We start from the raw sequence: 24,922 nt of genomic DNA, 5'->3' as shown, positions 1-24,922 counted from the left end.
GATCATCAGCCCATTTGCTTCTACAGTGATTCTTCCACAGGTGACCTACCTTTCACAGGAGCAGAATCCATATGGACTATTTAACCCAAGAAGAAACTGCAGAGATCAGAGTCTAACTCTTCACAAATAAGGAAACTAAATTTCAAAGATGTTCAAGCAGCTTCTCTAGGGTCACAGGGTGGTAGAACATGGGCTCAAGGCCACCTTGCCTAATTTGAAAAGAACTGGGAGGCTGAGAGCATTGCTTCTGGTCACCTAGCCTAAGTAATAATAGGCCAAATAAAACAGGGTTTTGGAACATGAAGTTGCAAAAATAGTCCAGGACATTTCTGTGTTATAATTTTTTTAAAACTATAAATCAAAATGAGATTTTTTTTTTTTAGCTCTGGGACACACAAACCAGTGTATTCTAGAAATACTTAAACATATGATTAAGCCACTAGTCTTAACCCTTTCTCTAAAGTTAACATTTATATACATTCAATTATGGAGGTTAGGACTACAAAGGCATACCAAGGAAATATGAGGCCTTGTTTCTGCTTTCATGGGATTTACAATCCTATTGTGGAGAGAAGACATGCATAGTTGAGAGTTAGCAGCACCATCTTATACTGTCATTTCAGTGCCAAAATGAGTGGGATGATGGCCAAAAGTAAGCAGTGCATTCGGTTCTACACAAACAAAATATCCAAAGAGAATGGGTGAAACATTACTGAGAATGGTAAAGCAGTACTTGTCAAAGGTCAGGATTTAGTCTGTTCATGCAACAAATATTTAGAATGTTTACTATGTGCCAGGCAGAGTTCTAAGTGTTAGGGAAATATAGATGTGCAAGACACAAGATCCCTGCTCTCAGGGACCTTACTGTGTAGTAAGGAAAGAGAGAAAATCAAATCCACACACATGATAAAATCAGAAATGTTATGAAGAATACATAGCTACTTCAGACTGGGGAGTGAGGAAAGCCCTCTTTAGAGGGACTACCATTAGAACACAGATCTAAATGGAGCCTACCAGATGATGATACTGGGGAAGATCATTCCAGCGAGAAGGAGCAAGAAGCTTAGGATGCGTGCAGATCAGAAGGGAGGACACCTGGCTGGAATGTCAGAAGCCTGAGGAAAGTACAGTAACAGAGGGCCTGCAGTCAAGATAAAGAGTTTGGATAGTAAGTAGTATAGGAGTGGTGGAAGAGCCACTGAAGAGTCATAAGGAGAAAAGTAGCTGATCTGTTACTAGCTTTTAAGAATTCACAGTCAACTCAATGAATCAGCAGGGAAATGCGGATATACTCGAGAAGTCCAAGTATCTACCTTCATCTGTAAAAAGAATGGTGTTCAGAATACGGCAGGGGATAGATCTACTGTCCTCACCACTGCTTTACCTGGACTATATGTTCAGAGCTGGGTGACACAGCTTTAAGACATATGTCATATTCACAACACTGGAGAGCCATGCAATTTAATACAGTGTACAGATTAATCATTCATCATGTCAAAGTCAAAAGCTCTGCCACAGAGCTAATTCAAGATTAAACTTCCACAACTGTAAAAGATGAATGATGTTTGCAGGAAGCAACGGGATATAGAACTTGTTTATTTCTGACTTACCTACTCTAGGAAAGCATGGCCATGTTTTCATTACCGAAACATGGCAAACCAATTCTATACATTAAAAATGCTACCCTAGGGACTTCCCTGGTGGCGCAGTGGTTAAGAATCCGCCTGCCAATGCAGGGGACATGGGTTCGAGCCCTGGTCTGGGAAGATCCCACATGCCACGGAGCAAATAAGCCCGTGCACCACAACTACTGAGCCTGCATGCCACAACTACTGAAGCCCACGAGCCCAGAGCCCATGCTCCGCAACAAGGGACGCCACTGCAATGAGAAGCGTGCACCGCAACGAAGAGTAACCCCCGCCCGCCGCAACTAGAGGAAGCCCATGCGCAGCAATGAAGACCCAATGCAGCCAAATTAATTAATTAATTAATTTTTAAAAATGTTACCTTAAACAAAGATCAGAAAAATATAGACATGGAGTCATGGAGTCTAAGTCTCTCATAGACATTTATTATATTCCTTAGATCTTTAATGTTAAAAAATGACAAATATCAAACACATATCCTTTCCTACATACAAAACTAACAAAGGATAGGAAGATGACATTTTACCAAAATGTATACAGATTTAATTTTCTGTTTAATTGGTTTAAAAACATCAAAAGGACTTTACTCAAAACAGCTGTAAGAATAGTAATCTCTTTTTACACACTAAGTATTCAGTACTTATTTGCCCCAAGCTACCAGTGTAATAGTAATTATCTTTACCATGTGTTCACAATTCAGAATATTAATCTTACCCTATGAATGCCTGGTCAACCGGAAACTCTGCAATTAGTTTCTATTTGAAAAATTCCTAAAGAGAAATCATAAACATATTGTTATATTTTATGCATCATAGGACTGCAAGACAATTTATCCACTTATGTGGTTCTAAAGTTTCAAACATCTATAATAACTTTATGAAACATATAAAAGATAACTTTTTTAAAAAGCCACTGCTGTTAAAGAGATCACTTTCTGACCTCTTACAAAAGGTGTCAACTAAAACCCAGGGAGACAAACAAAATCACTGTCACAAGCTACACGTTTAATCCCATCACCATGGCAATTTACAAGGCATAAAATATGACCTTTAAATTTTTAATGAAGAAAGAGGTAAGCATTATGAGGCACCACATTTTATAAATAAAAGATAGAAAAACTCATGGAAAATATCTACGCTTCTTACAGAAAATAGGGAAACATGGGGAAAAAACAACTTAATGTTTAGGATCGTTTTCCCCTTCCAGTTTTGTTTTTGTTTTTGCTGGCCTGCTAGTTTTACACAACTATGCCATTATAAAATTCAGTGTTATGATATTGAGATCTCTTTTTGCCTCATCATTTCTCATAGGCTTTCTCGATGTTGTTGTAGTTTCTTGAAACATCATTTCTGAAGCATAATAGTTCATACATGGCTATGTCATAGGTTACAAAATCATTTCCCTACTGAACCTTATGTTTTCCCTTTTTATTACTAATAATGCTGTAAACATCTCTAACTCTGTTCATATGATTTCCTTTGCATAGACCTCCAAAAGTAAGAGTAATAGATCAAAGAGCATGAACAGTTTAAGGCTTCTGATATATAACATCAAATTACTTCCCAAGAGGATTATACTAATTTTCTCTCCTATAAACAATATGAGGAGGACTCTCACCAGATGTGGGAATCATCATTAAAAATAAAAGTCTTTGCTAATTCCACACATGAAAAGGATCTTGTTGCTTTATTGTGCATTTCTTTGAATTGGGTTGAATGCTTCCCAACATGTTTTAACAATGAGTTTCATTCCTCCTTTCTGTTTCACATTTACCTAAACCAGAGTAATATTTTGCTGAGAAGATATAAATGCAGAACTTAATGAAAGCTCTCTCATAATGACAACTTGTCATCTCAGAGTGCAGCCATTGCTGCCAAGTAAAAAAACAAAATGTAGCTCAGTTTCTTTATCCAGCTTAAAATCACTCAAACTAATTTTGGAAACAACAGCAAACATTATCACCTTTCTTCCTCCCCAGCAGCGAACCAAAGTATAAGTTGCAAGAATGAAATGTGAAAGTACTAAATGGCAACGCTTCTAAGAATAGAAATAAACAGTCCATATTAGGCAAGATCAAAACAGGACTTGGACTGTCAACAGTACTTGTGACAGACCCAGCTGCTGAGGAAGCATCAGTGGGCTCCCCAGCTAGCTATGCTGGATGGGTGTTATAAAACCGGCTTTACCTACCCTCTGAAAAACATTTACTCTCCCCAGGGGCAAGACACAAGATGTGTATTTTCACTGAAAAATTCAATTCCAAGATAACCTAAAAAAATATATCCTGGAAGATTTGGAGATGACAAGCCTAGCACTGAGAGCTCCCTTTCTCAAATAAGAGCTCCTTTCAGAAGGTTCCCAGTGAGGGACACGGAAGGGAATGCTCCCAAGTGACTGTGGATTAAGGAGCAATAGGGGATAATCAGCCTTCTGATAGAAAAACAAAAGGCCAAAAGGCTTTTACTTTGAAAACTGAGAAGTCTGGGTGCTCTTATTTCCTTCTGGTCAGTGGAGACAGTGGAGACTGACAAAACAAACTCCTTTGTAGTAAAAGCAAAGGCCTACTATAAAATTTTAGAATCTGAGAAAGGCTTTCCATTTGGCAGAATTTGTCTTTCAGTGATAGATTCCTTTTTTATTTTTATTTTTATTTTTATTTTTGCGGTACGCGGGCCTCTCGCTGTTGTGGCCTCTCCCGTTGCGGAGCACAGGCTCCAGATGCGCAGGCTCAGCGGTCATGGCTCAGGGGCCCAGCCACTCCGCGGCATGCGGGATCTTCCCGGACCGGGGCACGAACCCCTGTACCCTGCATCGGCAGGCGGACTCTCAACCACTGCGCCACCAGGGAAGCCCTAGATTCCTTTTAAGATTTAGCAAGAAGTCAAGAATCTTTGCAGATCAATATGGCAAGAATCCCTGCAATGTCACACTTATTCAACCTGCCTTGTGCAATTCCATAAGATTAAGGCTTTAGGTTGCGTAAAATTAAAGTATCCTATTTTCATCAATTTGAAAGGTTCAAACTCTGAATACCAGATTTACTTAAGAGAGGGACATTTCACTTCACCATCCGTCCCACCCTAGGATCACTCCATGAATCACCGCCATAAGCCACGCTGACCTCCACAGGCTGCGTTCACTGCTCTTCCATCTGCTTTCTTGGAATACTTTATCAATAGTTCTCTCACACTGTTTTATGACATGTAATAAGCTACTGCCTCAAGTTCCTTGAGGACTGGGGCAGAATCTTATTTACCTATATTCTCAGGATCTATCCCAGTATCTCTTTCCGAGGCTAGGTTAAGCGCCTCGATATTACGGCAGCTTCCCTGTACCAATTCATCAATGGGGTGTTGAAACATCTTTGGAAAGTTAGCTAAATTAAACTAAAATAGTATCTACCAGACTTTTCTCAGGGGTTGTTCAGAATGTGGTTGGAAGGAAAGACAAAGAGACTTCTGGTCAGTTGAGATCCTGGGAACTGGCAGAAGGGGGAACTAGAGGGGCTCTTTGGCTACCCTCCTCCCTCTCATACAGCTCCTGGCTTCTCTTCAAAATGTTGTGGGGCTTCCCTGGTGGCGCAGTGGTTGAGAGTCCGCCTCCCAATGCAGGGGACACGGGTTCGTGCCCCAGTCCGGGAAGATCCCACATGCCACGGAGCGGCTGGGCCTGTGAGCCATGGCTGCTGAGCCTGCGCGTCCGGAGCCTGGGCTCTGCAACGGGAGAGGCCACAAGAGTGAGAGGCCCGCGTACTGCAAAAAAAAAAAAAAAAAAAAACACAAAAAATGTTGTGAACAAATATTTAAAGAATAGCAGTCTGAAGTGACATCAAATCGTTAGCCTGCCCAGAGTGACAAGTTAATAGCCCACCTAGGGGGCTCCCATGTCTCAGTCCTGCCCCTGCGCTCATCGTGAATATTGAGTAAGCAATTATTGAGTGAACCAATAATACCAGATCAGGTTTCCCCACCCAGTTAGGAACCAAGGGTATGGAGGAGCAGGCCCGGCTCTCTGGAAGACCTGTGCACACATCTGCTGTACAGACACGGTGGGCCTGGAAGGGTGATAAGCAAAGCAGTGGGGACAGAGCCTCAGGCGTTGCCACCTGCTGAGATTCAGAGGCAGAGGCTAAGCCTTCACCCTTCAGAAAGAAAGGAGAAAATTTCATATGTGCCAGCTTACTCACCAAACATGACATCTCACAAGTCTGAATGCAGAAGTGCTGCCAAACCCATCCTGACCGGCTACATTATAATGACAGTGAGTCAACGTGAATCAGTGACGGACCAACGCATAAATGCCACAGCAGTCTTAAATGACCTTAATATCATATCAAATTATGATTTCAAAATTCTTCTTTTGTACAAATTAACAGTATAATGCAACAGGAATAAAGCTGGGACCGGCAGAAGCGTCAAGATACCACCCAACAAGGATACTGTGTACCATGCTGTTCTGTGCCCATTTCTTGCCCAGTCCACCTTCCCCCAAGACCACAGGCTCTGGGAAGGTAAGGACTTTGTCACCCAGGGCCTGCCACATATGAGATGCTCCCTAAGTGTCGTAGTTCTGCAACCCTGTATGCTATTATCAAGCTAACAATATTTCAAGTACAGGGATGGTTTCAGTCTCATAAAACCAGTAACTTCTGATCGTGATCACTATAAGGAATGCTATATCTGCTCTACCACATTGCTAACCCAACGACAAAAATCAAATTGCCATGCATTGCAAATCAGACTAGTGTTTACATCAAGCTCATTTCTAACCACAAAACACAAAAGTTTAAGGTTCACCAAGTACTGAATGACCGTTAAACACAAAAGATGTTTAAAATAAACACTGCTACTCACTCAACCCCCTCCCCCCACCCCCAACAAGTAGTTATTCCATACCTGGTGCTTCTTTGGCATCGAGGGAATGGTGAGTGCTCTACCATTTCTATTAAACTGCATCACAAATAGCTGGTCAGATGCCTCCCTGCCTCTCACTATGAGCTCTTAGAAGAGTTCAGTGTGCAAGACAGGAGCTAACACACAAGAAGTTCTCAGTAATTGTCTGTTGAATGGAGAAAGGTGGTGGGAGGTGGAAAGGGGAAAGCTATCATTTTACTGTGCACTTAGTGACGTACATATTATGACCTCAACTCAACGGTGGGAAGGGTGAGGATGGGAGGAACTAAGAAGCTTGCTCAGGCTCAAGCTCACAAAGGAGAAGAATTCACACCATCTGCTACACCACCTCTCCAATAAGCTATGTTAAAAGGAGTTTTACATAGAATGTGACATCGCTTAAAAAAACACCGACAATATCTTTTAGAGAAACTGAAAGGCACAATCTAAAAATCAGATCTATATAGTTTCCCTGTTCATTACTCAGTATTCCATCTAGTGAAACAGAATCAACAACTGCTCCCTCCATCCTGCTTGCCTCTATTAAGTAATGAAGATCAGCGTGAACAGGAGTGCATCCTATTGGCACAACCTCTTACAGAGAAACATTCACCCACCCCGTAACAACAAGAGGAATAACCCAAGTTTAATCTGTATTTAAATGATCTTTTCCATGGGTTTTCTTCCTGGCCTTCCTATTAAAATGTGGTTAAACTAAATTTATGCCACATCACCTAAATAGGACCTTCTTTCTGAATGACTTAATAAAGAAGTATCGCATGTTTTCAATCTGTTAGTTACTTTGTTAGGCTTAGTTCTTACCTGACACTCTTAGGAGGAAGGGAGTATAGCAGGATGGTTAAGATCAAGTTCTGACTGTGTCATTTACCATCTGCTTGATCTTAGGTAAACTCAGTATCAATTTTCTCATCTGTAAAATAGAGATAATAATGGAGTTGTTTCAAGAATTAAACGAGATAACTATAAATCTAATGTTTAGCATAGCAGGAGGTACAAAGTAAATGCTCAAAAATGACAATTTATTAACTGAGTAGTAGGTTTATTTAAAGTGAATTCTTTAAAGGTTGGCTTTAAATTATCCTGTAAAGAGAAACCAGACTGGATATTAGGGGGTTTGGTTTTCCACCCAAGCTAGAGATTTCCATGCCATGTTTTGCAATGTATCACATGACTCCAGTTACTAGAAAGTGTTGTGCAATATAAATATAAATGTAATTTACCTCAATTATTTAATATATGACACACAGGGAAGACCAAGTATCGTGAAGCCAAAACAATACAAGGTGATGCAACATTTTTAAAAAGTTAACCTGTGCAAGTACCCTCTACTTTTTGATGCAATGCCTGTCTTCCCAATCAAGATTCATGCTGCAGACAAGTCCGATATAGCCAGTGTCACCCAAGGCCATGTTTTAAAATCTATAATCACAGATGCACAACAATGTGAATATGCTTCATGCCACAGAACTGTACACTTCAAAATGGTTAAAATCGTAAATTTTATATTACATATATTTTACCACACACAAAAAATCTATCATGTAAAACAGGAAGACTGTTCTGACTGCTTTAAAATGAACACAAAGGGATTACACAAAATAAATATACAGCGGGCCCCCATGTACTAGAAAACATACCAACACATACAAATATTATTTTACTGTGTCCAATTTGCTTTGTCCATAATTCATAGGTTATTAGAATAAATACTAAATATTTCACTATCAATTTTTTTTACCTTTAATTGGAAGGATTTGGGTGGGGGAGATATGTTCTCACTAATTTGCCTAGAAAAGGTGTGGGTCTCTTTTATACTAGATAAACAGCCATATATGAAGCTAACACATTCAAATATCTTCTAGTGACTAGCTACGTAAACACACACATGAGATCTTTTTTTTCTCCTAAAATAACCACTGAAGCACCCACATGTTTACAGCAATCAATAATAACTTGGGATGAATTTGCAAAGTATTTGATCCTCTTGTTAATCTTTTATTTAGAGCTCAATTCAGCAGAAAGCATCTAGGACAGCCTTACAGGGTGCGAGTGGGGTGAGGGAGAGGTTGGTGGTAAGGCAGAGAGATTGTGTGTGTGTGTGTGTGTGTGTGTGTGTGTGTGTGTGTGTGTGTGTGTGTAAGTGGTTAGAGAAGAGACATCATAATCCTTTACCTTAGTCATAGCAGACATACTTATCAGGCACTTACACTAGTCAATCAATCAATCCCGGAGGCTTTCACAATAACACGTATTTTTGTAGGACTGCCTTGTTACTTCCTTGGTCTCTGGATTATGTGTGGTAGAAATGTCCATTCAAGGCACGAGTGAAAAAAGGTAGTGATCCATATCAAATGAGAGACAATTTAATAGCAATAGCTGCTCTGCCTCTCTATAGGGCTATACTGAAGAAGGATGAGGGAATGTAGTAATGAAACAGGATGTTTAAATGAAGGAAAGTAACCATCACCATGGCACACAGAAGACGACTATGAGGCATCACACCCTAACAGAAAGAACCCTGACTAGGTGTCAGGAGACCCGATTTCTACTCTCTACTTTACATCTAACTGACAGTATAGTGTTGGGCAAGTCATCTCACATCATCTGACCTGACTTCCCTCACTTGTCGTGTTCGAGAGACAGACAAATGATAGCTGGACCCTCCACTTCCTGCAATCCACTATCCTGTGAGTTGATTAATTGCTGCTGGAGCTAAGGGAGACACAATCTGAAGAAACTCCTATGGAGTGGTGAGAATCAAGAAGGGCTTTGAAAGAAGAAGGTGACAGCACCAGGAAAAGCATTAACCCGAAGATGGCTGCTGCATGTTTCCTTAGAAAGAGAGCACACTGAATGATCTGCAATTGGAAACTAATAAATTGGGCTTGCCAAAAAGAGTAAAAGTGGGTCATAGCAAGAAAAGAAGGTCATCAGGTCAAGCATATGAGGAAAGCATTGATTTTTAATTGAAGGGAAAAAGGTAAGAGGGAACCTTGGAAGGGTCCTAATACTACCATCTCTCAGGCAGCGGGATTCGCCAGGATTCAGTCACTGACCAGTAGCTTCTCTGCTCATGCACGTGCTCTCCTGGGATGACATCCTCTATTCTTAAGAATTATCCAGGGCTTCCCTGGTGGCGCAGTGGTTAAGAATCTGACTGGCAATGCAGGGGACATGGGTTCAAGCCCTGGTCCGGGAAGATCCCACATGCCTCGGAGCAACTAAGTCCGTGCGCCACAACTACCGAGCCTGCGCTCTAGAGCTCGCAAGCCACAATTACTGAAGCCCTCACACCTAGAGCCCGTGCTCTGCAACAAGAGAAGCACTGCAATGAGAATCCTGTGCACCCCAACGAAGAGTAGGCCCCGCTCCCTGCAACTAGAGTAAGCCCATGCGCGGCAACGAAGACCCAACGCAGCCAAAAATAAATAAATTTAATAAATTTAACAAAAAAGAATATAAAGGAATTATCCACCACCTCCCTGTAGATGATTCCCCAAAATTATATGACAAGCCCAGCTCCCTGATCCTAAACTGCAGAATCATCTCCCCGCTATCTTCCCAGCTATACACTGAGATGTGTAGAAAACAAACTCAGCATGTCCCAAACTGAACCTGCCATTTCTTCTCACACCCACACCAAACCTGCTCTTCCTGAGTGCCTGAGTATTGGAAGCAACATTAACACTGAGAGCTGAATGATGTTGAAGGTTGACAGCAACATCAAGAGCTCAGGCACCTAACCCCAAACCTTCTTTTCCTCTATTTTCTGAAATCAATTGGTTCTTTTCTTAAACTACTCCCTTCTTTTGCATCCCTGCTACCACTGCCTTGGGTGGAGGTTGCCTCATCTTTGAGGAAGACAGCTGAAATATTCTCCTCTCTTCCCTTCCTTCGTCCCATTTCCATGTTGCAGCCAGAGAGCTCTTTCTAAAACACATCACCTCCTGATGTGGTTATTTGTTATTATAAGGACAATGTCTCAGGGAGGTGGTGGGGGGCAGCAGCTGGCACTGGAACACGACGGAAACGAGTGCTATCCAGCTTCTCTTGTGGTTTTATTAGCTCTTGCTATTTCCTTCCCAGGAATGCTAGTGTCTGACCGCAAAAGGCTGGGCAGACTGGACATATTCTGTGATCACTCACTTGAGGACAGCTGGAATTGGAAGAACCACATGGCCACATGGCTCACCCTGGGCACGCACACAACCTCACAAGTTGGATATGGCTGCCTTTAACTTCAGCTCGTGCTGCCCGTGTCATGGATTCTGATACAGTTTGGACTACTGCTGTGAGAGGAAGGAATTTTTAAAGCCTCTGGCTCTGTTTTCATCTACATGTTACTGGTGTCTATGCTCCCAGAGATCAGGCATTTTTACAGAAGTTTTATTCTGCTTCCTGGTCAGCAGCAGTCATTGCTAGGGCAGTCAATTCTGGAAGCATAGAGCCATGATCGCTCCTCCTGCTGAGATGTTGCTCTGTGGATGTCCTGGAGCTGCTTTAGGTAACTGCAAACTGCCCACTTTTTATTTACCTTCATATCTTTTGTTCCCCTAACTCTCCACTCCCCCCACAAGTGAGGGTAAGAGGTAGGGGCTGGTTTTCTCTGCTCCCGGTGTGGAAAATATGCACTGGGACGATTCCCAGGCCCGTCTCCACCGCCATCTGCATGGGCTAAAGCAAACCACTCGCCCAAGTCCAGACCGCCATGTCCTCGACTTCAAAACGTGGCCAATCATACTGGCCCTAAGCTGACAGTAGTGGTAAAAGAAATACTGTGGAAGCATTCTGAAATCATTAAAGGTGCACATAAATGTAATGGGGAACTCATTAGAGAAAACTTTTTTTTTTTTTTTTGCCAGTAATTTTAGAAGAGGATGTTTTTGGCCTTGGAGCATTATCCTAAACTGAAACAAAACAACCCATGGGGGCCTCCCTGGTGGCGCAGCGATTGCGAGTCCGCCTGCCAATGCAGGGGACACGGGTTCGTGCCCCGGTCCGGGAGGATCCCACATGCCGCGGAGCAGCTGGGCCCGTGAGCCATGGCCACTGAGCCTGCGCGTCCGGAGCCTGTGCTCCGCAACGGGAGAAGCCACAACAGTGAGAGGCCCGCGTACCGCAAAAAAAAAAAAACAAAAAAACAAAACAAAGAAAAATAACCCATGAAGTGAGTCTCATTTACACCATCTTGGTTCCAAGGAAACAAAACAGCAAGTGTTACAAGGTCACTGACACTCCCTCACACTTAAGTCCTACTACAAAGTCAGAAAGAATTTTTTTAAAAGGCACAGGGGTCCAAGTAGAAATATGTGACCAAAACACAAAACACAAAACTGGCAGCAGTCTTCTCACTGTGAGAAGATAATAACGCGAGCAGAAAGTTCTTCTCCAAATCCACCTTGCAACGATGGACTGAAAATGGACCATTCACACTATCAACTAGGGATTTAAAAAAGAAAGAAAAAAACAACACCTGCAACCTCTGGCTCACAGTGCCAATGAACTGCAGCCATGCCTGTCTGCCCAACCCAGAGAGGACTTTGAAAACATCACGGTCAGCCAAGACTGCTTATCTCTTCCAGCTCCTATTTTTGCTGGAAGAAGGTGTGGGAAGTAAAGGATTGAGCAAGAGAATTAAGAGAGAAATAGGTCAGTTTCAAAAAAAACCAGCTCTTGTGTCATCGGTGTTTCAGGTAAAAAGTCCACTTTCACCTCAGTGTTAAATCAGTGCTTCATGTTTGCAAGTTGGTTAATGGCTGCTGGTGGTCAAAAACATTGGTTTTCATTTGCTCCTCTGCTGGAGCAGAAAAATGTCTGGTCTCCATTTAGGATAAACATAGTGAGTTGTCTCTTTTTCCGACATTACCTTCTCTGACACCACCTGGGTGTCCTGCGATGCAATCCTATCCTGATACTTAAGTTAGTGCAAGATTCCACAGTTCTAAGTGCTCAGTCCCACAAGACTGCCCCCACTTTAGATGCCAGTCTCAAGTCCCAGTTTACTCAGATTACCCACACTTTTGTTCAACTTAATTACAAATTCAGGGGCTCCCACAACCCCCTCCTCAAGGTTGGTAATTCACTAGAATGACTCACAGAACTCAGGAAAACACTTTAGGTTTACAGGTTTATTGTAAAGGATACAACTCTGCACCAGTCAAACGGAAGAGATGCACAGGGAAAGGTATTTGGTGGTGTGTGTGGGGAGGGTGAGTGGTGGGTGTGGAGCTTTCATGCGCCGTTTGAGTACGCCACCCTCCCAGAACCTCGATATGTTCACTCACCTGGAAGCTCCCACACTCTGTCATTTAGGGGTGTTTCTGGAAGTTTCATTACATAGGCATCATTGATTAAATCACAGGCCATTGGAGACTGAAAATCTCTAGCCCTTACCCCGTCCTCAGAGGTCAGGGGGTAGACTGAAAGTTCTAACCCTCTAGTCACCTGGCTGGTCCCTCTGGCAACCAGTCCTCATCCTGAAGCTCCCTAGGGGCCCATCCAGAGTCACCCCATTAGCATAAAGCCAGGTAGGGCTGAGAGGGGCTCATCATGAGTAATAAAAGATGCTCGTGCCAGGAAATTCCAAGGGTGTTAGGAGCTCTGTGCCAGAAACTGAGGGCAAAGACCAAATATATATGTATTTCTTATTATACCACTCATAGACTCCCACTGCATGAGAATAGTCTTACAGGAGGGCTAATTCTTATTCAAACTAGCTGCAATTTGCAACAGTGCCAAGCAGTCCACTTAGAAGGCCAAGCTCACCTGCAAGGGCCAAATAGAGCAGGCAGTCATTTAAGCCACGGATGTCCTGAGTTAATGACTTAGAGAAGTTACTTCTTAAGGGACCCCTTCTCTGACCAGGCCCTTCACAATGTGTTCTTTTAGTTCTCTATTCCTTGTTTTCACAGCACTTAGCACACACCTTCGTGTAATTGTTCGATTAAGGTTTACTTCTCTCCCACTAAAGTATAAGCTCTATACTTTAGAGACAGATACATGTCTCATGCTCATCATTGTATCCCCAGGGCTTAGTAGGCAGAAGCTGCTAGTAAATATTAAATGAACATTAAAAGAATTAAAATTAGAACCCCCTCCCCCCCCTTGCTTGGAGCAAAGACCAGAACAACTTCCTATAGTGACCACAGTATCTTATCTTCAAATCACCTAATTCCACAAGACATGCAAAGGCCCCTGAATCCTTTAGGAGATAAAGTCTCTATTCCAGCCCTCTCAGAGAAAAGAGATTTAGCTTAGCCATGGCCTTACGAATAATTTGAGGCAGCTCTGGGGATACTGAAGTGATAAGAGTAAGGTCAGGCTTCTAAAAGAACCCACAAAGAACTAATAGGAATCAGGTAGATTGTCCACATTCCAAAGAAGGTGAGTGGTAGGGTTTCTGCACATTGGGTTGGCCCTGGGCTTTAGAATTCAGAGGACTCTGCAGCTTCACTTGGTGTTAGCAAAGAAGAGAAGCCATGTTCTCTCTGGAACTGTGATGGCTTCCCAGGAAACAAAAGCCACATTCCCGGTCTGGAAGTTTAACACATGACTTCTAAACGAGGGTGGGGCTTGGTGTGGCTCAGGGACAAATCCAGCTGCACAGCGTGCATCATCTCCTGTCAGTGACCGAGTTTTCTCCTTTGTGCACAGCAAATGAATCTACGGTTATTTCTTAGCAACAGACTTGAAGGTAGAAGGATTGCCGCAAGAAAGCTAATGGTGTCTTTTCTTCCTGTCTCCATTTTTTTCCCCTAACCCCTACACAAGAAATAACATTTTTCTATTTACATTTGACAACATCTTGTGTTTCCATTGTGGGAAGTCTTATTCACTGAAGGAAGGCAACAACTTAGTCACTGTTAGTTGAACAGAGATAGAAATGAAGAGGGCCCTATGTGCTACCAACTTGTGTCATGGCCAGAGATGGGGTACCGAGAGAGTATAGGAGGACTGTCACATCTTGCATCCACTAAGTGTCCTCAACAATCATGACCTAGCTTCTGCTGGGTGCAAAGCATCATCATCCCAGATTTTGAAAGGGACATAAAGGTGTCAAACTCAAACATGAACTTCAAAAAGACCTTATGCTTTGGTAAATAATGCGTGAATACAAGAAAGATCAAACAAATGGATTACACAGTTATGTTTTAAGGCAATATATGCCAAAGAAATAATGGTCATTGCACAGGTGTTATGAGTTGGACCAAGAAAAATGCATAGGATTTATATAAATGGGAGGTGAAGGGATGAGGGGTAGAAGGGAGGATTAATATTTTTTGTGAAGGAATGAGGAACAAATAAAGAAGGTAGGAGGAAGCCAGGGTGAATTTAAGGAGTTAGTGAAGAGACATGTGTGGGTGGAATGGAAGTTTTGAGACAGTAATAATGGAGATAAGAGTGGAAAGTAGATTTGGGTCAAATAAAGTCTAGAATGTCAGGCTAAGAAGTTTTCAAGACACAGCTCAGCCCTTAGCATATAACAGGTACCTGAGAAATAACTGTTTTGAAATAAAAATATCACTTGTTGAATTAACAGTCATATATTTTTATGAGAGCAGAAAGGAATTTAGATTTGATCACACAAGCAGTAGGGAATCACTGATGGTATCTGAGCAGAGCAATGATGGAAAAAAATACATGTAAGGACATATTAGTGTATATTAGGGAAATTAATTTGAAAGCATCAGGAAGAATTCATTGGAAGGGATTTGAGAATGAGAGCAGGAAGCCTAATTCTATATTAGGGTATATATCAGACCACCTTGTAAAATAAAACATAAAGGACTTCATAATTAAAATATCAAGTAGAAAAGTAGTTATGCTTAAAAAAATTACGCTTTCAGATTAGCCAGTAAAATGATGCAACTGGACAAAACAATTAGATTTTGAGGGAGCAGACTTTTCCTAAAAGTCTTAATTGATGTTTTCAAAAGAGAAGTGGATTTGATTAGGTTTTCTACACTAGATGGTACTTGAAAACTTTGGTAGAAATTAGATGCATTGGGATAAAAATATCAGTTTTAGAATTAGTAGCCAAATATTTCATGCAATGTTATAACACATAAGAATAGTCATTTAAAACACACACACACACACACACACACACACACACACACACAATGGTGCCTGATACACTAGTGGCCATGTTAGATACACCCTAAGCAAGCCATCAGCCCAAGAGTATACCGGGCCTTTCTTTTGGAAAAATCATTAGGCATATGTCACTCACCATGCAATCAAACCTCTGTTTAAAATCAAGTTACAATTACTCTAATTATGGGCCTACATTTCACTTGATTCACAGCTGGTGCCTAATCAAACAGTTCTGTAGGCTTCAACACAAGGTAACTTAATTAAATTCAGTGGGAAAAGTTTTTTTTTTTCCCCTTAAGTTTTCTTTAAGCAACTGACTTACCAATTTAGGCATCAGAAATCTTATTTCTATAAAAATTACTACATGAACTAAATCTAAATCAAACCAAAATGCATCTATTAAAAAACAATACTCACGTCTCATAAACACTTTGTTTAAATATTTCCCAGCAACAGCCTTGTGTGGACAAACCGGGAAGTGAAACCAAATACGATCATATTGTGAAAGCAGAGTAAAATGAAAGAGTACATTTGGAATTAGCTGAAGCACTATTAAGATTTCATTTAAAAACTCATCCCTTGGAAACATCAATTTAATTAAAGCAGTAATAAGAGGAATTGCAAAAGCAGAAGTCTTCATTTTGTTGTCTGGCCATTTCCCTCAATGCGAATGCCTTTTCCTGTGGCCAGGTTGGCTCATCTGAAATGCTAGCGCTTACCTGGTGAATGCAGAACAGGGTTAAGCTATCATTTTCATGCTACTAAGTCAGCCCTGCAACAAAACAATCACAGTCTTTAATGACTTACTTTGGAGAAATGTACCTTTTGCTTCTAAGGTAACAAGCAAATCCCACTTCTCCTAATTGTTTTGCTGGGATTACTGTCATTTCCTGTATTTTACTTTAAATTATAAACTCCTTAAAAACAGGAACCATATTTTACAGTTGGATTAGATTGTTTTTTAACTGAGTATGAAGACTCAGTGACCCAGACATAGCAAGAGTTATAAATATATAACGATTATTCTTATTATTATTCTTATTCTTATTGTTCAAGGATAGTGTCATCAAACAAGACTTGTCACAGTTCATATTTTCCTTCTAGTCAGAATCATAAATCCCTGCACTCCACCACCATATCCCTCATTCCTAGAAGGATGCCTGGGGAAGAGGCAGCTAGAAGATACCTGTGCAAAAACAGAATGAAGTCTCACTATTATTTTTTATTCTTATTTTTGATTTTAAGCAGGATTTGAGTAAGCTTAATATGAGAAATAATGCAATATTTGTACGGGTATTTCTTAGCAATCTAAATAAGGTAGTTCCTAAACTACTTATGACTTCAGCAAGTAATCAGGTACCCCCTGTCAGACACTGCACAAACACAACGCAAATGCGAACATCAGTGCTACTCTGCAGACAAAGCAGACACACTGCTGCTACACACGAGGATGAAATTTAAAGGGAAAAAAACCTATGTAAGTAGTGACATTCATTGGCATGTATATGGGCCTGTATAAACATGTGTGTGTGCATAATAGTATACATAATCATGCGGGTAGGGAATTCGATAAACATTTGCTAGCCTACTCTGTGCAAGAAGTGTATTACTCCTAAGAAGATGAGGCAATTCTATTGCCATCGCGTAAACAGATTGAAGAGACTGCCTCTGGGTCTAACGAGCTCGGCTATGAACCCATAAGTCAGTATGGAGGCAGGCCAGCTGCCTAGGCCGTCTCCTTCCCTCTGCTCACCTCATTTTCTCCTGGTTACCCTCTCACTCCCTGTACTTTCACTCTAGTGCCTGATACTTTATGCTTGTAATTACTGGATTCTCTTGACGGGGGAGAATTTGTTGAACATTTGCTGTGGTGTGGGCTAAATAGGACAAGAAGGAATGACAGTCACTAAATGACAATTTATTTTACTTCTGCATTTCACCTCATATCTACCCTTAAAATACTCAAAGTTAGGGAGACGGGAAACATACACAAAATGAATAGGGAACAGGAATACATATAATCAAGAATTAAACAGCATAGTTGAGACAACAATGAGATACCTCTGCATAATGCTTTCAAGTTTATGGAGCATTTTTTTCCCATAAGTCATTTAAATCACTCACCTGACTTTACGATAAGGATACCAGCTCAGAGAGAAAAAAATAAGCTGCCTAAGTCAGATGTCTGGTGAACAAGAGCTTGATCCCATAACTGACACCAAATATCGTGTTGTTCTCACCATCAGAAGCTGCCTCTCACAAAGGCCAACAATTATAGTTCAGGGAATGGAGAAAGCAGCACAGCTGATGTGCGTCTGAGCCTTTCGGGATATGCAGGAGCTAGATCAGGAAGGGCAAGAGCAGGGAGTCTTGAGTGGGGAAGAGCAATGAGGCAGCAGGTCCCACTGGGGAGGGAATCTTCATAGCCAGAGATGACTTCACAAATAAGTGAGGCACTTAGGACAGTTAGGACTTAAGATTCCAGAATGAAGAGTATGGCTTGACCTGACTCACAAAAGAGAACCATTATAGATTCTAAAACAGAATGCAAGCAATGTTTTAGGAGAAGTAACCTAGTGGGGCATGGGAGATACACTGGGGCAGGAGAAGGGAGGGGAGGCAGAATGGAGGCAAGGGTACCAGGTAGGATCCTACTGCAGTAATTCAATAACTGAGTAGTCAGGACCTGAACAGGGGAGTGTCAGTGAAAATGGCAGGAGTGAATTTAAGTAGCAGTAACAGAAAAAATCGGACACTATTGGCTGATGGGAGAGATGAGGAAAGGAAATAGGAATAAAGTTGGGTGAAAGGCTTGATCATAAAGTGTGAGTTAATATTCCAATATTCATTGGAAGATCAATGAGCAATCTGGTGAATTTGCTCTTTCACTATGAATCAAGGATAATTTACTAACATAATTAAGGTTTTATACCTTTATTAGGGATTTGGTGTAGCTAAGTTTTGACCAAGTACTGCTCTTGGGAGTGAACCCCATGGAAAAGTTGAAGAAGGTGAGGTAAAAAGGCCATTTAGGTTCAGATCATAAAGAGACTTGGGTACCATGCTATGGAATCCATGAAGGTTTTTATACAAGGAAGTGAAATGATCTGGTCAGTGTCAAATTTCAAATTTAGAAGTTTAGTATTTGCTGCTTTGATAGCAGCATGGAGGGTTCATTAGAAGGGGGAATGTACGATATAGGTTAAGAGACCAGATCAATAGTCCAAGGGATAAAAACAAGAAAGAAGGCTTGAACTAAGATGTGACTAAGCATGAGGAGAAGGGGGGATAAAAGCAAATACTTTTAAGCACTTTTAAGTACCATCATTCTTTAGTACTTTCAAGCAGGTACTCTGCTAAATAGTTTATGGGCATGGATTCTAGAGTTACTCAGGTGTTGATCAGGACTGGTGGCAAACTAGATATTAAGCCAAGGCTGAAGGACAAAAGACCACCCTGGTTTTGGCCACAAGGTCAATGGTGAAAATTGGTCAGTGGAGGCTGATGAATGTGGTTTTTAAAAACACTGAGTTTGCAGTACCTGTGGGTCATTTAGGTGATGAGGTCTAGTAGGCAGCTGGAAATGAACTGGAGCCCTGGGGAGAGGAGAACATATGTGTTTGTTAGACTGTTCATTTTTGCTGCTGACCTTGGCCAATGTTGGATTTCAAGGCTTGCACTTGGTAATTTGGAACAGAGAAGTAAACGTAGACTGAGTCCATCTCCTGCATAAAGGAGTTAGTTCACTTAATACTTGCCTTTGTGAATATTTCTATTTAAAGATGAGACAATTTAATTTTTTATGAAGGCAATCAAGTTGACTAAAACATGTCTATATGTTATAAAACACACACACACACACACACACACACACACACACACACATCTCTTTGTGTGGCTTCTACTTGTCTGCCCAACTGGAGGTAAACAGGACTGGAAGATTTTTTTTTTTTGCAGTACGCGGGCCTCTCGCTGTTGTGGCCTCTCCCGTTGCAGAGCACAGGCTCCGGACGCGCAGGCTCAGCGGCCATGGCTCACGGGCCCAGCCGCTCCGCGGCATGTGGGATCCTCCCGGACCGGGGCACGAACCCATGTCCCCTGCATCGGCAGGTGGACTCTCAACCACTGCGCCACCAGGGAAGCCCAGGACTGGAAGATTTTAAATAACTTCCAGGCTCCCTGTTGTAGGTGCTCACTACCATCCTGATCATGAATGGCCAACTCTCTAACAAAATGTGTAAGGGCATATTTTTCATTGTACTTCAGTGTAAAAAAGCTGCTCTCCCATGCTACTTAAACTTCATTTTGTGCTTTAAACCTGCTGGTTGGTTGTAGGAACAGTGAATATATTTAGGTCATCAACAGAGTTAATAGAAACAGGAAGGAATTTCAGATATGGTATGTTTTGTATTTTTATAAATATCAATCTTTCCTTTGCTAGCTTTGATAGAATTGGGAAATGTATCCTTGGGGAATCTAATTCTGAAGAATACTTCTTGTTTTGTTCTTCTCTATGTAATTTATCTCTGTTAAATGTACTATATAATTATTTTGTCTATTTTCTGTGTCTAGGCAGTAAGCTCCAAGAGCACAGACCTTTTATCTGTAAGGTTCAATGATGTATCCCCAGCTTTTAACGCAGATAATAGGAGCTCAATAAATAACTGCTGAGTGAATAAATCACAGTCCTGTGATTACTGTACTTCAAGAACTTGACGTGTTTTTCCTTAGCAATCATGACTCAATCTCCATGTTCCAACTTCTTCTTGAACCATGCTTTCTATTTACATACTCCAGAGAAATTCTTTTAGGACCTGTATCATGGTGGGATCCTGCAGGGCATTGAAGGTTATTGGTACAAAGAAATGAACATGGGGAAAACTGTAGCCAAGTGTCAAAACCTCCTAGGTTCTCCAGGTGATTCCTCTGCGTAGTTCTGTCTTATAAGGAAGAGTTATGATTCTTCTACCCTCCTACCCTGACTTCTGGTTTCCTGATCTCAATTCCTGTTTTCAGCATCTGCTTCAGCTAGACTTCCTTTTGGTATTCTGACCCCAGCTTACCTGAGTTTGACATCTGTTATTTTCATTGCTTGACATTTTGATTTTGTGGGGGGGGGGGGGCGGGGGGGTTAAACCTAGAGAATGGTCTAAGCCTGTATTTCTTACACAACCTAGAAACTCACATAACTTAAAATTATAAGATATTATAGACTACTTTCCCCTCAAGGTTCTTATTGCCCTTCCCTGTCCCCCTTATAAATCTAATAATTTCCGCACCACTCTGTCTGATGGGCTAATCACCGTGACCACTTGCATTCCTTATTCTATATAAATTTTTTTTCTGGTCAACTACATTTGGTAAGTAGGAATTATTATACAATCAAAGACACGAAGAAAACTACTACCATTCTCCAGATGCATATTACGAATGAAATTTAAAAGGACTTCAAACTTAGAAAAAAAGAGATGTATTCTAAGCTACAAATTTATGCTACAAACTATCCATTTGATGTCTAGATATATACTAGAAAAAAATACTGTACTTCTGCACTTTTTTGTGAGATGTAGTCAGTATACAACCTAGGCTATGTGCTTTAAGTCATTGGATTGGGTCTAATTTAATTCATAGGCCAACAATTCCAAACGCATCAATTCTACCAGCAAGCCAATGTTTAGAAAGACTCTCTTCATCTGCAGAGAAGACAATTCACTTGACAGCACTCCTTTCTTGAGAAATGACTCAAATCAGTTAGACTGAAAATAAATCTAGAGGGTACACAGCTGTCATACAGCCCAAAGTAGTCCTCTGAGCAATAACTTGATTCATTTTTCCCTAACTGTACAACTGGTTCTGCAAACAGGATTGCAATCCAACAATGCATTTTTGCCCCACTGTGAAGAGAGAGCTTTTCAGTGCCCGTGTTGGATTCCTTTATACTTACAGGTATGGTAAACTGCACATAGTGATTCCTTGATTTTATTTAATGAGAAACAGACATTTAAGCTCAATAATCTATGTCAACCAGTTACAAATAAGGTCTCTAAAATTAGAGAATAATATTTTATCAATGTTAGCATCAAAGTCTGAGGGACAGACAGGTACCAGATTGCCTCCTGGGTATAGGCAACTTATTTATTTATATTGTAACATTCCTTCATTATTGACTTTTTATTATGGAAAATTTAAAACATACATAAAAGTAGAGAGAGTAGTAGTATAATGAAGCCCATGTGCCCATCACTCTGATACAACCGTCATGATACCCACTCCAACTGGATTATTTGAAACAAATTCTAGACATTATATTTTATCTGGCTTATTTCAGTATGCATCTCCAAAAGGTAAAGAGTTTAAAAAATATAACCACAATATCATAATCATACCCAGTAGTGTGCTGGTAGGTATTTTACAACCAGTTCTCTGGCCAGGGGGGCGGGGAGGGAGGAGGGGGATGGCCCTGATTTGTAGTCTTTGCCAATTTCCGTGGGGTTGATAATAAACGTGCAGCACACATTCAGTACCTCGACTACGCAGAGACATTAGCTACAAATAACCTTAAGAGCACAGATAACAGCAAATTATAGAAAAATTAGTAGGAAGTGATAAATTTTGGGTGTTACTTTTATTTTAATACTTCAAGTTTGTGTAATTTTTTAATGCTTGTGTTTAACAACTGGCTTGCAAAATTCCTGAAAACATAACAATCGTCTCTCGTCAACTCTAGCATACCACTGAATCACATCCAAATAATTAATAATTCCTTAATATTACCAACTATCCAAATTTCTCTCCTATTTTTCCTCAGCAATAGAGAAACATTTTAAGCAGGAAGGAAGAGGGAACTTTGCTTCAGAAAGCTACAGCAAAGAGTTAGGCTTTCTAAACGGTTGGGTGCTTCTGTGTGTAACTGTCTGCTGTTAAAGGCTGTTTCCAGGAGGTTAAATTAGGTGCCGTCATGCATATGTGCCTCTATATTACTGGGCAATCAGCAGTGTTTTTATTTCGCTTTTACTGCCCATTCTCAGGCACACGAGAGAGAGAGTTTGAAAAGGAGTAGAGAAGGAACTTGGCAGATGGGAAAATAAGTCTTTTCCAGGTAAACAACCATAAAATGGAGTGTTCTACAAGAAAGATTCCTAAGATGTGACACCTTCTGTCACACCACTGTTGAAACTCAGTTTGTAAAAGCCCTCTTTAAATGTGCCTTCCAGAACTGAATACGGCATGTCAGGTGTGGTGGCGGCTAAGACACCCCCTAAGTGGGTCTGCTGTCATCCCTGATGAGGATGCCAGGCTGCACTGTGACCCCACCTTCAGCTCATAGTCAAGTCCAACTTAAGTCTCGTAAATGAACTAGTGTCTACCGGCACTCACCCAGACTCCAGAGTGTACATTCATGAACTCCCTCCCACCACCAAATGCGTTTCCAAACTATCTTTCCAACATCATTTCCCACTGCGCCTTTGAACAAACCCTTTATTCCAGATAGGCCAGCCTACCCACCGTCCAAAAATATTACATACCATTTTTATATTTTAAACTTTTTATTATGAAAAAGCCCTAATATAAAAGTATAAATAATAGTATAAGGAAGCCCCATGTACCCTTCACTCAGCTTCAACAATTATCAACTCATATCACACCCATGCCCAGGATTATTTTGAAGCAAATCCTGGACGTATCATTTCACAATTATTTCAGTACTGCATACATTCTGTCCCGTACGTCTCTGCTCAGATATTTCCCTTCCACCCCCTTCACCTTTCCAAATTCTATCTCATCCTGCCAGGCTCAGTTTGGGTCTCACTTCCTACATTGTTTCCACTGAACTTGTCACTTAGTTATATGTCTCCTTGGGCATCTCTCTTATTGCTGTCCTGCTGTTCTGTACCTCCTAAGCTGTATACTCACAATGTCATTAGCCTGGAAAGCAGGAAACTGCTCTCACTACACAGACAGTGCAATGATAATGCTTAGTAGGAAGAGTACTAAAGAATAACAACCTGGTTTTAGAAAGTTTATTAAAATTTGGTACACCAATTTCACACAGCCTATTGACTCAATTGCTTATATGGCAAACGTCTCATGGCATAGAACAGGGTGTGCCCACAAACTATGACAGGCCAGAAAGAACACTAGACATGAAGCTAAAAGAACTATCTCTTCTCCTAGTCCTTCTGTTTGTGTGTCATGTTGGGTTATATTGAGTGACTTCTCAAAGTTCACCTATAAAATAGGAATTAACTGTAGCCATTCTCTCTCTCTCTCTCTCTCTCTCACTGGACTGTCAGAGTCAAATGCGATTATTTATGTAAAGATGGCCTTGTAATTATAAAGCATGTTGTTGATACACATCATTACCGGTAAATGCAGAAACGGCTGGCCATCTGATTTGATAATAAGAAAAACTATTGCTTTGGATCCTGAATATATGAGAATAAATTTAAGCTCTCAACAGGGAAAATGGGAATGTGAAAGATAGTACAGAGATCAGATGGGATTTAGAACCAACAAAATTAACCCTAGAGGAATTCAGGAGCATACCTAGATTGTAGTTCAAACACCACTGCCTTATAATTAAAACAGACCAATTAAAGGACCCTGAAAAAGAGACTGCAAAGGAAGCAAGATATACTGTCAGCTATTTAAGAAAAATTCCTGTTACGTTACTTAAATGAAAAGGCAAAATTCAACATCTGATGCCCTCCTTCAAATAAAACTGCAGAATTATCCCCCAAAATGGCTATAATTCTGAATTTATTTTCTCCTAGGATATTTTCAAAGTCTTTGACTTCTCAACTTTTCCTTTTGCTTTGTCAAAGAACAATCATTACTATCACTCTGCAAACATTTATCATATTATACTAAACACTACTTAAATTACAATAGAATTGAGGTCTCTCCTTCCTCCAGCAGAAAAGAGGATAGATGGCTTTATCAAAAAAATGCTGTTCTGCAACTGACACTGCTAGCTGTCATTGGAGTCCTGTGAGAGACAGGTTCAGCCTATCTAAACCATCCATTAGAATATTAATATTATACGTTTTCTTGCAAGTAAACGAAAATTACAAGGGGTGAGGAAAAGGCTTAAATTTTTTAAAACTCTGGATAATCTAGGCCAATGTAGAAAAAAGGGTTTTTCAACTTTGGACATTAACAGAATTTAGCAATAGTTGGTAAAAACAACAGCTGCTAAGCCTGGTAAACCCACATGAGATTATTAGGTCAAAAATCACAGAAATACAGAGAACATTTCAAAACTCC

The 24,922-nt window shown here is 40.8% G+C and overlaps 1 protein-coding gene across 4 annotated transcripts in view; it reads right to left on the bottom strand.

Moving 5' to 3' along the window:
* LRRC8B (leucine rich repeat containing 8 VRAC subunit B) overlaps nucleotides 1–24,922 on the bottom strand; it is an 84,085-nt gene that overhangs the window by 41,985 nt on the left and 17,178 nt on the right. For 3 of the 4 annotated variants that reach the window (XM_067726834.1, XM_067726831.1, XM_067726833.1), the window contains exons 2-3: nucleotides 7,361–7,469; nucleotides 2,361–2,416 (exon numbers count right to left, since the gene is read on the bottom strand). The gene's annotated coding sequence lies outside the window, so the exon portion shown is untranslated. The remainder of the gene's footprint in view (nucleotides 1–2,360; nucleotides 2,417–7,360; nucleotides 7,470–24,922) is intronic. The other variant, XM_067726832.1, reaches the window with a different exon arrangement.

Source organism: Pseudorca crassidens, chromosome 2, assembly GCF_039906515.1.
Source record: "Pseudorca crassidens isolate mPseCra1 chromosome 2, mPseCra1.hap1, whole genome shotgun sequence".
Classification (NCBI taxonomy): domain Eukaryota; kingdom Metazoa; phylum Chordata; class Mammalia; order Artiodactyla; family Delphinidae; genus Pseudorca; species Pseudorca crassidens.
This window is presented reverse-complemented; position numbering and strand designations above follow the sequence as displayed.